General features: G+C 40.7%; 1 long non-coding RNA gene across 1 annotated transcript in view; it reads right to left on the minus strand.

The window, feature by feature from the left end:
* LOC133153231 (uncharacterized) overlaps positions 1 to 14,821 on the minus strand; it is a 74,517-nt gene that overhangs the window by 48,298 nt on the left and 11,398 nt on the right. The window contains exon 3 of the long non-coding RNA XR_009714274.1: positions 7,558 to 7,693. This is a non-coding gene — a long non-coding RNA (uncharacterized LOC133153231). The remainder of the gene's footprint in view (positions 1 to 7,557; positions 7,694 to 14,821) is intronic.

The raw sequence follows: 14,821 nt of genomic DNA on the forward strand, positions 1-14,821 counted from the left end.
ACCTTTGTGAATGACACACGGCCCACCTGTTACCTAATCCTCCCCAGAGACTTGAAATGTCTCTGTCCGCTTGGCTCCTGCAACTAGACACAAAGTTTACTCCAAAATCTGATAAAAGCACTGCATAGAGTGATCCAAGCATCAAAGACAACAAGCAGTGGGCTACAAATACTGTACGTTGTAACCTTGGGGGAAAAGAAACTACTTCAGGACATCCAACAGTTGGTCCTGCTGAGGTTCTACACCAATCATATCGAAAGTCATACAAGCCCCCACTAGAGATGGCGGTCATGTTTTGGTGTCGTTTTGCAGGGTCCATTAGTTGATCTGTGGCTTTATACTACCCCTGAATAACCCATTGCCCTACTTTTACTAGTAGTTTCAGTTCAATGTAACCAGCCTGCTTGCCAAATTTTCCATTACGCCCTAGTCTGTATATTTGTAAATTGCTTAGCTGCACTTATGCTCGTGTTTCACATCTCATGTTTGCGTGTTTCTTTTCTCCAATAATATCTCTCTAATATATAATAAGTCACTATATTGAAAATGTCAGAACAGGAGAAGGAAATGCAATCAGTCAGTTAAAAATAACAATGTAGCACTAGTAACAAGTGTGATGCTGCTCCTAGCAAACAAATGCAGTTGTAATTAATGAGTTTGGATGCACTATAGCAACACTTAAATGCACTAAATGGATATTTTATCGAATTTTGCATTGTAATCCAACCTCCTACACTAGCCAGCGAGATAATAATGTTGCTGAATTGAATCTGTTATTCCACTTAAATATGCTGTCGGCAACCAAGCCCCCCCAAACACACACGCCAAGAACTAGACTACGGTAATGACAATGAAGCATCATCATGGAGAAATATCCACAGAGCATCACAACATAATGTACACATACACCAATTTTAGTAAACTGCCAATGACCCTGCTGCCTGTAGGCAATCATCATCAATCAATAGCAGACGAGGCTTTTCATTGCCTCTCCAGTTAAACAACAACAAACCTATCCTTCTTTTATAGCATCATTTAACTCTCAATTAACGCTGGTCCAGAAAACAACGTTAATCCACTTCCTGTCCAGCTGTGCACAGCATGTGGCCACGAAAGAAGGATGTGGACTCTGAGAGTCCTGTTAGGCAGCAGCCTGCTTCCCTGCCAACCAGCTGGTGTTATTGGATCTCTCCTGACCGGGCAACAAAGGTGATTGCTTAGTCAGGGCTTGCAATTGGGATAAAGGTTTCGTATCTTAAAAGCTACTTTTAACAGGACTCCTTAAATCGGCGGGCTCTCCCAGAAATATAGTCTAGTGACAGAAACACACATTTGTTATAGGAATAACTTAAAGGCGCACACACACCTAGTAAAAGATTATACAGCACATCCAAACCTAAAGAAGATCCGTCTTGTTGGTGTTTAGGAAATGGAGCCTCAAAACACTTTCGGGGCTGAAAACCATTATGCCTGTTGAGGCAAATCCAGCAGAAACACAAGTGTCAAAGCATCTGTGGCTGCAAACACAGCAACCAGGTGAGGCCAAAGAAAATGTGTATGCTTTTAAAAGTAATCATGGCACATGGGCACACTTGTTTGAAAAACTTGCAACAACTATTTTGGTCTTAAGAGTGAAAACAAACATGTTTTGTATTTTATCACGATAATAGTCAATTTATTGGCAGTTCTAATATATGCTAAGCCCTGCAGCATACATCCAAAGAAAGAAAGAATGAGGGAGATTATCAGTGTTGAAGATTACGATCTTGTCTGTGCAAAGATAATCAGAAGATAATCAGGTGTCAGTGACTTTTTTTGGATAGAATATAAAATAGAGCATAAAAAAATACATATGAATATGGTTTATTCATAATCTACCAGCATATAGATAAAGACTGCACAGTTTTCCAAACTTCCAGGAGTCGAGTTGTCTAAAAAGTGTCTCAGCTTTACCTCAGGCTCATCGTTCACATCAGGTCCTCCATCTATTGTCTCACGAAAGGCAGTCCATTACTGCATATTAGCAGCAGAGTGAGGCAGGGAGATAAGGAAGACTGATGATCAAACACTCAGACAAATCACCAGTGACAGAAACACACATTTGTTGCTCAGGATTTAACTTTGATCTCGCACTCTGCTGAGAGCCAACGTCTCAGCCTTTGAACCAGGGCTCTTAAGTGTAGGTCTCACACTCTCGTTTTATGGAGACCTATTTGCTCCTTCAAACTGGTCTAGTCTAGTCCAACTAAACTAACATTTCAGCATAATGATTAGGCTCCGTTTGCCCAATGCACCCTAGCAGCCACGACAGCTATGTTTCAGGCACAACATGGGATGGCCATGAGACAATGTGACAGGCGGTGAATGCGAGCTAAAGTGTCAAAAAGAGAAACCTAGTCAGCCATAGTGAAACGAGGTAAACACAACTATAGATGACAGGGTTACCATAGGGCGTTACCAAAACTTGGAAGCGGTCTGTGTAGATTCCCTGAAATTAGAGGTTCCTTTCAAGTTGTAACACGTTCTGCCGTGTTTGGTAAGTGTTTTGCCACGGTTCATACGGCAAGCTCGGGTATATGGTAGATATTTGGTTACATTCGATCACAATGTGTCCTGGCGTGTGACATTCTCGGTGAGGATACTGAGCTTTGCGTTTTACTACGGTCTGAGAAGGTACACACAAACTGAAAGGCATAAAAGCCGTCTGTTTATATGATTGCTATTCCTTCAGCAACAGTTATAACACCAGTGAAGAATAGACAGAATCAAATATCCACATATCCAGATCCAATATTAAAATATTTCTCAATGAAACTATTGTCTAAGCAGATGACATTATCGGGATAAATGTTTTTATTTGAGTGCAGTTAAGTATGTAAAGTAATTCAAAACTATAGCAAAATCATACACCATTATTGATTGTCATAATGTGGACCATTAGCGTCTTGTACGTACTTGTAACATGTAGGGAATCGTTTAAGGGCAAAGCCTCGTGCAACTTAAGAACTCTTTGTAATGTAGACCTTTCTTGAGAGCTTTTTGGGAAAAAACATGTTGTTGAATCAAGCTCGGTGTCTCAAGAATCAGGTGAGTTCACTTGTGCAGGTCATGTGTGAAAGAGGCTTAGCTGTTCAGCTCCACATATAAGAAGAATCCCACATCAACAAAAGATTAGCATCAACTATCCTCCGATCTTGCAATGTGTTTTAATGTCATACTTTTCTTTACATCCTCGCAAACATATGCACATACTCACGCTAGAAGATCTCTGAGTGAGATTGTTTTTTCAGGAGCGTAATAACAGATAAGTGGCTGCTGTGTGCCTAAGCTGTCAGCCATGGATCATCTCATTTCCTGACCGGACCGCCCCTGCCCCCTGTGTGTTATTACACAGCCTCGGATCATGTGACAGCGGAGGGAGATGACTGGAGCAACTAATTGAGACCGCTCTGTGTGTTGACTGGCCGAGAACAGTGGGGTGACTGTTTGGCAAGGCGGTTTGATACTCGATCCCGCTACCACAGAATGACTCTTTCAAACAATGACCCTGGCGAAACCATCAGATCTTGCCACCTAGCTGTCAACAGCTGTTCTTTTTAAGATTTGGGATTCCCCCTTATCCTGCAAGGGGACAACGGGTATGGAAGCTTTAGCACACCTGGCCCAGCATATCATGTGATTGGCGGACTATCACTTGTTCTGGACTTTTTGAAACTGTAGCACTGTTCACGAGTCACAAACCGTTCCCCCGACCCAGCATGCATTGACCTGTTTTGTTGATGATGCATGTTGCTCTGCCTGCAGTTTAACAACAAGAGTGCAGCTCAGAGCATCAACCAGTGTCTTTCTGGGGCATTGTGGACAGTGGAACAATGGAGAGGCCACCAGCAGCAGCTTAAGCCCACAGGTCCTCACACAGGAACAACTGTCAGCTACAATTTGCTCAGTGTAGAGTAGCCATGCTGTCACACAGCACTATTATTACGACACAGCCCTAGGTCACGCTGAGGCTCCAGGGCAAAACACGATAATCCAGAGTCATCACTTTCAACCCTGCCATATTACGGAGTACTGTACAGCCCTTCTGACGACTCAACATTGAAAAACACACTAATCCAATTTGCTAATAGTCTGTATACTTGAAATCTTTGAGCTTTGAATGACAGATAGGCCTTGATTTTCATCACCACTTCAACTGTGACCCTAATGCACACTGTCCTCACGTAGCGTAAACAATTAGTACATGTTCAGCAGCACTTGCATACACAATTCAAAATGCATTTCTTGCTGAAGCGGACAGTGGGGGGAGGGAGAAGGAGATATTCCATTTGCCACTGCCAAGGTCAGCAAACGCTACTTTTACTTTTTGAAATCTGAGATACACCATGCTTTTAAGGCTTTTGCTGCATCTCAGATGACACCCCCCAGCCACCAATAACGCAATAATCTTGACCACTCCTCAGGCAAGTCGCTGTCTGGTCATGAGTAATGCACAATGTGTGAAAATTGGTTATATGATCAGTGCCCTGAGGAGAATCGGCCCTCTTAGACAGGTGTCGAGGGGACCTACACTTACAGATCTGCAGAATGGCAAAAACATCTCAAATGTGTCTACCTAGAAACAGAGAGCCGTCAAATGAGAAAATAAGAACAATTGAGGGATGAGAGCTCAATCTCCATCATGTTACGGATTTGGGGACTATCAATATCAGTGTCGTGTGCAAGTGTAGGATTTGAGGCCATAATAACACAAATTGTCCTCCTCTGTTTCACGTTGAATTCACTTTCAGCAATCCACATTCATTTGATGAGTTGTATTTGTTCTTTGCCTCTTCTCTAAATTCCATCTCTTGTTTCGTTACTTGTTCCTTTTAGAGGGTGCATACTGTTACTCAACACAATGCACTGCTGACACGTTCATACTACAATTGGCTCTGAATCGGAAAAACAATCCAACAAGTTTAGCACAACAAGCAATGTTTTAGATCCTTTAACACAATACTCCGCCCAACAATATGTCACCACCGCTCCTTCTTTTCAGTCTCATCACAAACCGCTTTGTAGTCTTTCAAAACAAAGTTTAGTCTGTGATGCTTTTAGTGCTTGCAATGAAGGCCAAGACCAAAGAGGAGAAAAAAAAGCAACACATTCAGCGATAACCTCTGAATGTCATCATGCCTGCCGCTCCCTGGGTGGCAGTCAATCGCGTCTTTTATCACACACGCATTACGTGGAACAACTCGGTGACTTCTTGGTTGATGTCCACTGCGTGTTTGTCACCATTACATGTTGGGAAGTGAGTCTCCATGGATAGCGCCAGGATAGTAATTGAAGCCACCCATCCATTATCCTCTCCATCCAACCTTTGGAGCAAATGAGTGAATCAAATAATTGGAGGGAAGCGGCATAGAGGACAAGTCCACCTGCAGCCAGGATAATGTCTCCAATTTATGACCAACCCTCCTCCCTCTTTGTGACATTTCATCCTTTTTTCTTTCAAGCACTTGCTGTAGCCATTTGATACGACAAGAACAGGTTGCTGTTTTACAAGGGCTGCACGTATTAAAAACAACATGCTTGTAGCTCCGGCACATAAGTGATGGCAATTAGAGCAAAATTAGAGTTACAATTGTGATTCATTACAAAATTATCCTTGGCATGGAGCGTTCTGCGCCACCATAAAAACAATCACACCCTATTAGGAGCAACGTGGTGGTGCAGCTAGTTAGCATTCCAGACCCTGCTGATGTGAATTTGTTTATTTACAACTGGCTGGCTTTTGACTGCTCAACATTTGACAAGAACAAATTCAGAGTGATGCCAATTTTCTCCTGCATGATAAAAACAACGAGGCTTCTGTGGGTTCTCTCGGGGGACTGATCATGCAGTCAACCAGATATCAGAACACCCGTTAAAAGACACATACAGAGTCTTCTGAACACATTTGATTAGATTTGTAAATGACTTGAATTCCCACCAGAGTTGCCTTAAGGATTAAAAACATCTTCGAGTCAAACTCCAACTGTGGCTTCATCTTTGGATCATAGTACAAACTTGAACGTTAGGTAAATCCTTGTTGTTAAATCTTAGAAAAAACGTCATCTCAAAATATATAAGTGTCTGATAAATATGCTCCAGAGATGTGTCGGTTTAATGGAGGTATCATCCAGCCTTGATGTATTAGAGGCAAACAGCATATGAATCAGACAAGGAAACAGAGAGCGAATACGAATAAGGACAGGTCTCCTCCCGAAGCATTCTGCCAGCTTCCTATCATTTATTATGATGATCTATGGCTGCTCTTTACATCCTGACTTGATATTCAGGCTCATGTGAGGTGTGGATCATTAGGGAAAGCTTTTACCATTAATAAACCAGTGTTGTTTACATGACTAATACGCCAAGAGGCAATGAGGTTGAGGCATTTAGAGGAGGGCATTCATCTTCCCCACACCAGTTAACACCAATCACGAGCTATTGGTATTTACTGGGACTGGATAGACTTCTGTGTGACAGGTGATGTGAGTTGCAATTGTTTCAATCAGAGAAGCCACACAACTGTGAAGGTATCTGTTTGAAGAATCAAGAGACCTTCTTAGGACTCTTTGGTTAGGGAGTGAGCAGTTCTCATCACACTAACTAGCCAAGCTTTGGTAAATCAGCAAAAGAGAGTTATCAGTCTCTAGAGAAACTTAACTGAGACGTGTGAGGCCAGCAGTTCTTTAAAAAGTTATCCTTGGTTCCTTTGTTACCTTCTGGATGAGTCGCCACCGTGCCCTTTTCTGTAGTTTTGCCGGTTCTAAGAATATTCGCCACTGTTACATGCTTTCTGGACCCTCACCAGAGTTGTAAAGGTTTGGGAATTACTTTGTAACTCTTTTCAGACTGATAAATGCCCAATACTTTTACTCTCATCAAATTTAATTAAATCATGAAAATGTGTTGCAGCATTTTGAGTAATTTTGACCTACGGCATTTTGGCAGACAGGTTCTACTTAGCTGATTTCTTGACTGAAGCAGGCGTGGGTGTAGTCATAGCAGCCAGGGCTCATAGCAATTTTTTTTCATTCCATCAAGTTAATATGGGTGTGAGGGTCATTCACCAGGTGTGCGGGTGTGAGTCACTGACTAATTTGTTAGCGATTTTCTAGGTCGGGGGCACCAGGCCACTTTGTTGGGGGTGAGGCTGTAAAAAAAAGTGTTTTGAAAGCCAAAGTCCTGACAGACTGTAGCTGTATCAAATTGAGCTCTCTTTGATAAAAGCAAGAAAAGTACAAATCAACGATAAAAATCAACTGTTCTACCGTTTGCCAGCTCATTACTGTACATTTTCCATGGAGGTGGTCCCAATTCTTGAATGAATAAAAGCATTTCAAATCACACCTAGCACAAACAGTCACTTAGATATTTGACTAGTATGAATATTGTGTAAATTAGATTATATACGCGTTGCATCATGATGCAGCAAAACACTCATGAGATTTTGAGAAAGTGTTTTTGAAGTTGATCAACTGTAAATAAATACAATTGATGTATTGTGAATAAATGTGCACCAACCTTAGAGCTGTCTCATATATTTCTTCAGGGTTTGTCGACGCAATTCCAGTGTGTATTGATGCTCTGAAGCTTTTCTGGCAGCTTCTTTTGGCCCATGTGGTGTTTTTCCTTTCACTTGCAACCCAGCTATGCATCCCTAAACATTACACACATGCAGAGAAGATTTTCCACAAACCAGACCATATGCTGACAAATAAAGACGCTCAATAAAAGCATTTGGGCAAAGGTTAAAGTAACCAGATGCTTCATCTGTCCTTTAAAAAATTGTTGGGAGTGAACTTTACAACTGTGATGGGATAGTGATATAGAAGACAAGCCAATTCTTTTATTCCATTCCATGAATTGAAACCAGACTATTAACGGATTGCAATGTACGCTATAAAAGTTGGAGGAACAAACACAGTAAAACCTTCCCTGCTTATCTCAAGTTTGAATGAAAATCACGCAATCCTGTCTCCGTAGAAATGATTGTTCTGGAAGTCGACTGTCATTAGCATGACCAAATTTTATTTCTACAGGAGTTGAAAGAAATCAGTGTTTCAATTAGGCCACATGCATTGCAGTACAAGAGGTGTGTACGAGTTTCAAATTGTCCAATTCACTGCTTAGATCTGTTTCTGGATACCTGCAGGTTTCTTCCTTTGCTGTGATGTAATGGGTCAATCGATGGCTCACTGAAAAAGACCATATTGCCACCTAGCTTTGGGGAGGTGAACATAATTTGGCCAAAGATCAAGTTTTTACCATACGTACACCTATTCCCCCATAGGGACAGTGTAAGTGACACAGAACCAATATGTTTAGAATTGTGCGTAGATGCCGCAAAATGGCTGCAAAGCACTATTTTTTCATTTAAATGCAGCTCCACAACTCACTTCAGCATAATTTCTTGGCATCAAGATGCCACAAGATAGCGGAAAAGCTCTACTTTTATCGTTTTGGCCTGATCACAGAAACAGAGTAATAGTTTTGTTAGACTTGAAAACGAATTTGTGAATAGTACTGCATATGAATTTGCAAACCACAACTATTAAAGACTAGTTATTGCATTAATAATATTACTAGCGTATAGGAAAAACACAGTCAGCCTTGTACAATAAATAACACAGCGTGAGCTCTTATCTTATATGAGTGATTTTCCCGCCCTATATTTGTTCATTGTAATCAAGTGTTCAATGTAGAACAAACTCCTCTATGGTATGAATCTCTTTTCTTCCTCAGTCAGGTTCCTTGGCATGCACTTCATAGCCTGCAAATGCGACAGACAGCCCCATTGGTGTGGACTGGGACTCAGCCAGGTGAAAATCAGTGTAACTCAATTTGCATTCTTGTGGTACAACAATACCACAGAGTAGCTTCGACTATGCTCCTCGTTCAGTCATGTACAGAAAATATCATGCAAGCTTTATTACAAACATGGAAGGGATATGTCTGAATGATAGAGAGAAAAATCCATCAGGCTCCTACAAGATGCTAATATCTCTTTTGTGTTCGTGGGTGACAGATTGCAATTTTCTCATCGTTCTTGCTGTAATGGAGCAGAGCAAAGGAAAAGTGAGGTGAAAAAGATTTAAGCTATTTTTGAGTACAAGCTGACATTTAACTGAGATACGCAGTTACTTAGCTCGAATCATTGATGAGACTGGGATGTCTGTCCACTCTATGGATCACTGGGATTATTTTAGAAATGCTTCCATGCCTCAGTCCCAAGCAGGAAAGAGAGAAGCTTAACTTGTCATCCCTTTAGAGAACGATGTAATTAACAGGCTCTGATGAGTAGCTCAATCTCCACACACACACAGGAGGAGAGTGGCCTGGTTTTGGAGGAAAAGTGTGCATGTGTGTTTGAGAGCAAGGGACAGAGGGAGGGAAAAAAAAGAGCAACAGCAAACATTGCGACGTTCATTTGTCCTTGACAACAACCTTGTAGATTTTCCATGATAAGGCAAAGTATTTTTTAGTCATTATGTTTTCATAACATAACTTCAAGATGTTATGTGTCTGGAAAGCTTTATTGTCGTATTTATTTTTCCAGAATGCTTTGTACAAAGGTGAAGGACAAGATAAATGTAGCTCAGTCACTTGTTGGAGAGATGGCAAGGCGTGATGGAAGCTCTAACGTCACGACTCCTGTGTGGCAGGGAGCCCTGCCGCACTTCCTCCTATGCCCCTTGAGGATAAATATCCGATGTGATTATCTGCGTTATTTCGGTCCCCACTAGTGACGTTGTCTGGCAGCACAATTGGAAACATTAAAGCACAGGAGCAGAAAGGCGTATCTTGAATCCAAGATTGTGATGGGGTACTAACGCCTTTTACAATGCATGGCTACACAATGTTGGACTATTTTATTACCGGCAAAAAGACGTCATCAAGTGAATGTGGTGATGCATCACCGTGTGCGCTTGTGAAGGATCTATAATTCATGAGTTCTAGCTTATATAGAAAGTTGCAATGACAGCAGTGTGCTGGAAATCTTTACCTTTTAGTTTTAAGTAGCATTCATACTACCTGTTATTAAAGGAAATACTTTCCTATTTACAGACGTTTAAGTTAAGATCTTACATGGAGAATATTGTGTGAAAGATATGAGTTCACAATACATACAGTACACATTAGTTTATTACAATTATAATTCCTTTTTGACGAGGCAATATTGCTTTACTGTGACAAATTATAGGAGCATTACCCACACTGAATTTCATTAGATTTAGTTTTGGGCTCAAAACTTTCTTCTTCAATAACACCACCGAGCTGTTCTGTAAATTGTGGCACTCGGGCATGATGCATTTTCAGGGTGTAGGCTTAGCTACCTAGCGAGCTTACTGTACGCTATAATAGTTTTAGACATTTCCTCAAAATTCCAGAAAACTGTAATGGTAAAAAAGATACAAACACAATAACTCCCTAATTAAATATTCCATAGTTGTCAATCTTTTCACATGATTTCTAAAAAATTATCCTCAAACATGTTTTATGTGTTTAGATATTTAACAGGGTCTGTAAAACAACTGGATCCATTATCTTCTGCTGCAAAGGAGTAGTAAACAGATACAAAAATGTAAGGGCGACTGGATCAATGATTGTTTCAATAATTGGTTGACCTTTGACAAGCAGCACAGAATCGTGGGCAATTTAATCAAATACAAGACAGTGGGAATTCCTAATTAATTAGGTGTCACAAGGGGTGTGTGTGGTGGGGGGTGGGGGGTTCAAGGGCACTTGACAGTGCGAAGAAATCAAAAACAATACTCATCTTTCTAGTAATGTAGTTGGGGTTCTTGGGTCTTGAAACCTTGACTAATGCCCCCCACACACAGAAACTCTGAAACTCTCTGATGATACAATCTAATTAATTGGATGCTTAATTCATCCAAACTCATTTGAAATGTAAAAGAGACCATTAAACCAAACCATTTGTCAATATTGAGACAGTCCTGAGAGCACTTAGTGGGAGACTTAAAAAACACGTCGGGGACAGTTCTATGAAGCCTTCATATGAAGTCATCTTTAAGAAGCTTATAAACATTCAATAGGAGGAAAAAGAACGTGTGTAAATAAAGATTAACTTTGATCATTTACTGGTCATGCAAGCCATAAACAACCACCATGGCAATACTGATACGACAAGTGGTTGGCACAAATGTTCCGTGTACACAATGATTTGAAGTACACTAATTTTGCTTGCCAAGTACAGCAAACTTGTCTGATTTTGCTGGATTTGTTCCAACATTATCCATAACTACCCTTTCCTTTCTTTGTTAGCCATGAAGAACACTTTGATCTTGTGATTAGATGATAATCATCGTCCCTGTCTACAGTGATTTACGTTTATACATTTTTCAGCATGGTTGCCCAAACTTTCTGGTTTTTTGAACTGACTTTAAAAAGAGTAAATGAATAAAAAAATGTAAAAATGTCATCAGCTGATTTAGAATTCTATTTGTTTCCAATAAATAATTTGTCTTGGATCATAAGTGCTTGATTGCACTTAATGTGCACTTTGCTGGAGAAATGTTTTCAAGCTTATTATTTTGAGTTGATCACAGCCAAATTGGTCCTCAAATATTGTTGTGCGTTTTTGCAGACACTTGTCATTTTTAAAACAGAAACACCAAACTTGCTTCTAGACCCATTTTCCTTTTTTCAACCCTGTCAAAGCACCAATAAAACACAACAACCATCAAAACATTTCATTTCCAATTGAAAGTAATGTCAAGAAAACAGACCACAAGACAGCACAGCAAAAGATGAAACAGTGCTCAACAAAACAAGCATAAAACTATGGTGGATTTCTTCTTCTGTGTATCTTTTTTACCAACGCACATTCTGCTCAACCTCGCAAAGCTTACAAAAGCTTTGGTCAATTCAATTCAAGGCAGTCAACATATTGATCAGCCATTGAGCCGCCAGGTTCATCACTATCATATTGCAACTACAGTTTATGGATTGGAGAACTGGGAATTTTATGAAGAAGACAAAACAACACTTATTTTGAAAAGCCCAATCCAAGTGTTTTTGCAGTGATAACAGGCACAATGTGTGAACAGTATCCCAACGGCAGGTAAATGTACATATATGTCAAATTAAGCTTCTTTGGAATCCCCAGGGCTCTTTTTACATTTTCACTGTATTCATCATTGCTTTTGTTGCTTGCTGCCTTCCATGGGAGGAAGTCACCATCTAATCTTTTGAGAAGCCTCACTGTGCATTCTCATTGTACAGTAGATTTTCATTAACAATGTGAGGCAATGGTGCAACAGCACACAAAGATTAAGCAAGAGATGCAAGCCTCCTACTTCGGTCTTTGGATTTAAAGTCAAATAATAGTTTGGTGCTCTAGACATCATACTACAACTACACCTCAAAATACCACACATAATCAGTATTATAAATACTTGGTTATAGTCAAACCTTGGTATTCGTGGGGAACAGAAAACAGATTTAATTTTTTCCCCAAAACTCACCCAAAAATATGTGAATCTGCGCATGCCGAACAATTAGTTTAGAATGTTCGATTGTGTCACTGTAGTTTAACATGAATCTGTCTGGCATAAATGGTTATGATGTGTATGCTATCTATTTGTGTTCATGCGGGAACAGAAATAGAGATACCAAACCACTTTAATCCCCAGACCTTGTTAACTGTCCTCCACTATGACATTATCCTGTCTCGCGCAATTGACCTTCAAACATCTTAAGCCATTTCAACAGATTCCGAGTCCACTTTATCCCTCCTCACAGTTAGGAGGGTGCGGGTTCGATTCCACCTCCGGCCCTCCCTGTGTGGAGTTTGCATGCTCTCCCCGGGCCCGCGTGGGTTTTCTCCAGGTACTCCGGTTTCTTCCCACATCCCAAAAACATGCTTGGTAGGCCGATTGAAGACTCCAAATTGTCCCTAGGAGTGCGAGTGCAAACGGTTGTTTGTCTCTGTGTGCCCTGCGATTGGCTGGCAACCGGTTAAGGGTGTCCCCCGCCTGCTGCCCGATGACGGCTGGGATAGGCTCCAGCACGCCCGTGACCCCGTGGGGACTAAGCGGTTCAGAAAATGGATGGATGGATGGATGGTTGGGTTGGATGCTAATGGATGGGTGGATGCGCTTGGATGGATGGATGGATGGATGGATGGATGGATGGATGGATGGATGGATGGATGGATGGATGGATGGATGGATGGATGGATGGATGGATGGATGGATGGATGGATGGATGGACGGACGGACGGACGGACGGATAAAACTTTGCTCAAACTTTCCTCATTGTCCCCATTTCTGTTATGTGAAGAAGCAAAAAACTTGATGTCCTTGAGTTTGTCTATTGCTGCATCTCGCTAATTGCAAAACTTAATTTTTACCATCAGGAAGTACAAATTCTGCCCAAAACTTTTTTTTTGATGCTGTTTATGTTTCCCATACACACACGTACCCACACGGCGACACACTCGTTAGTCATTCTGTCATAAAAGCAATGTCAGCATGAACAATAACGGTGTCTTATCCAAAACAAGGCTTTTGTATGCAATTAAAAAAAGCGATGTTGGCAGGCAGAGCCTTTAACAATAGCTCTTGCGCACACAGACACACACGAGTAGGGACAGCGAACACTTCATTTAAATCAGCAGCACACAACTCATTTGGGTTTTTGCTGGAATACAGTGATAAAGCAACAAAATTAGCCTACCTAGCAGATAATCTGAAACACAAACAAACAATGAGGCAGTCAAGCAGCATGCAGGATGCTATTTGAAGAGGGACAAGAGATGGGGATGATCAGGAGTTTGCAAGGAGGAAGAGGAGGAGGAAAGGAGATTAGGCAGTAAAAACATCAATATTTGCTTGGTCACCCACACACTAATGATGTTGCTAGTAATGTATGCAGTATGTAAAGTATGATGAAAAAAAGTTTGGTGCAAGGACAGGGTAAAGGGTTTACGATCAGCTGGTGAAGATGTATGATTTAAATGTGTCCCCAAGTATTAATTGCTTATAGTCCATGTCTATTGAGCAACAACAAAAGAAACTCAACCATGAATTATGTTGCTTGCCAGCATATTTGACTCTTTTCACCTCTGTATCCATAGAGTAAATTAAAAATAGATTACAATATGACTTTCAAAAGCAACATAATTAATGAGATATGTAAACACAGTCTTATGTAATCATCACTATGTTCCGAAGCTTATCCAGCGAATGACCTCTCTCAAGGGGATGTCACAAAGAATGAGAGGTCTCAAGGAGAGAGAAGTTCTCTCTCTGTGAAACTTGGGAAAAAGAAACTTCAGAGGAACAGAAGAGTTGAATCGCAAAATAATGTCCGTGACGATCCAAAGGTACAGTAATTGTAGATTGCATTCCATTGTGTGATTATATTTATCTTCATCCTTTGAAATGTAGTTACAGAAAAAAGAAACACAGCTGAAGTCTTGATCTTAGATTCGTAACTTTGGCAAGATAAACAAGATTATTATTAAGTTACATTTTGCCCAGAGGTTGAAGCTGCAATTGTGTTTATTTGGATTGCGCTTTCACAGCGTATGAAATCTGCAAACAGACGTCTGACAGCACCACGCTGTAAACAAAGTGAAGCATCTGTCTGAAAACGTCTCGTCTGTTCAATGAACTAAGAGACAGCTACAAGGTGCTTTATTATAGTATATAACAATCATTCAAAGCAATTGATCGATCACAGGATAAAGATTAAATGCTTGTCACATCGATTATGAGCGACAGAAATGCCAACATGTTGGTAGATGGACAAGTTTAGG

This window comes from Syngnathus typhle, linkage group LG4 (assembly GCF_033458585.1).
Source record: "Syngnathus typhle isolate RoL2023-S1 ecotype Sweden linkage group LG4, RoL_Styp_1.0, whole genome shotgun sequence".
NCBI classification, from domain to species: domain Eukaryota; kingdom Metazoa; phylum Chordata; class Actinopteri; order Syngnathiformes; family Syngnathidae; genus Syngnathus; species Syngnathus typhle.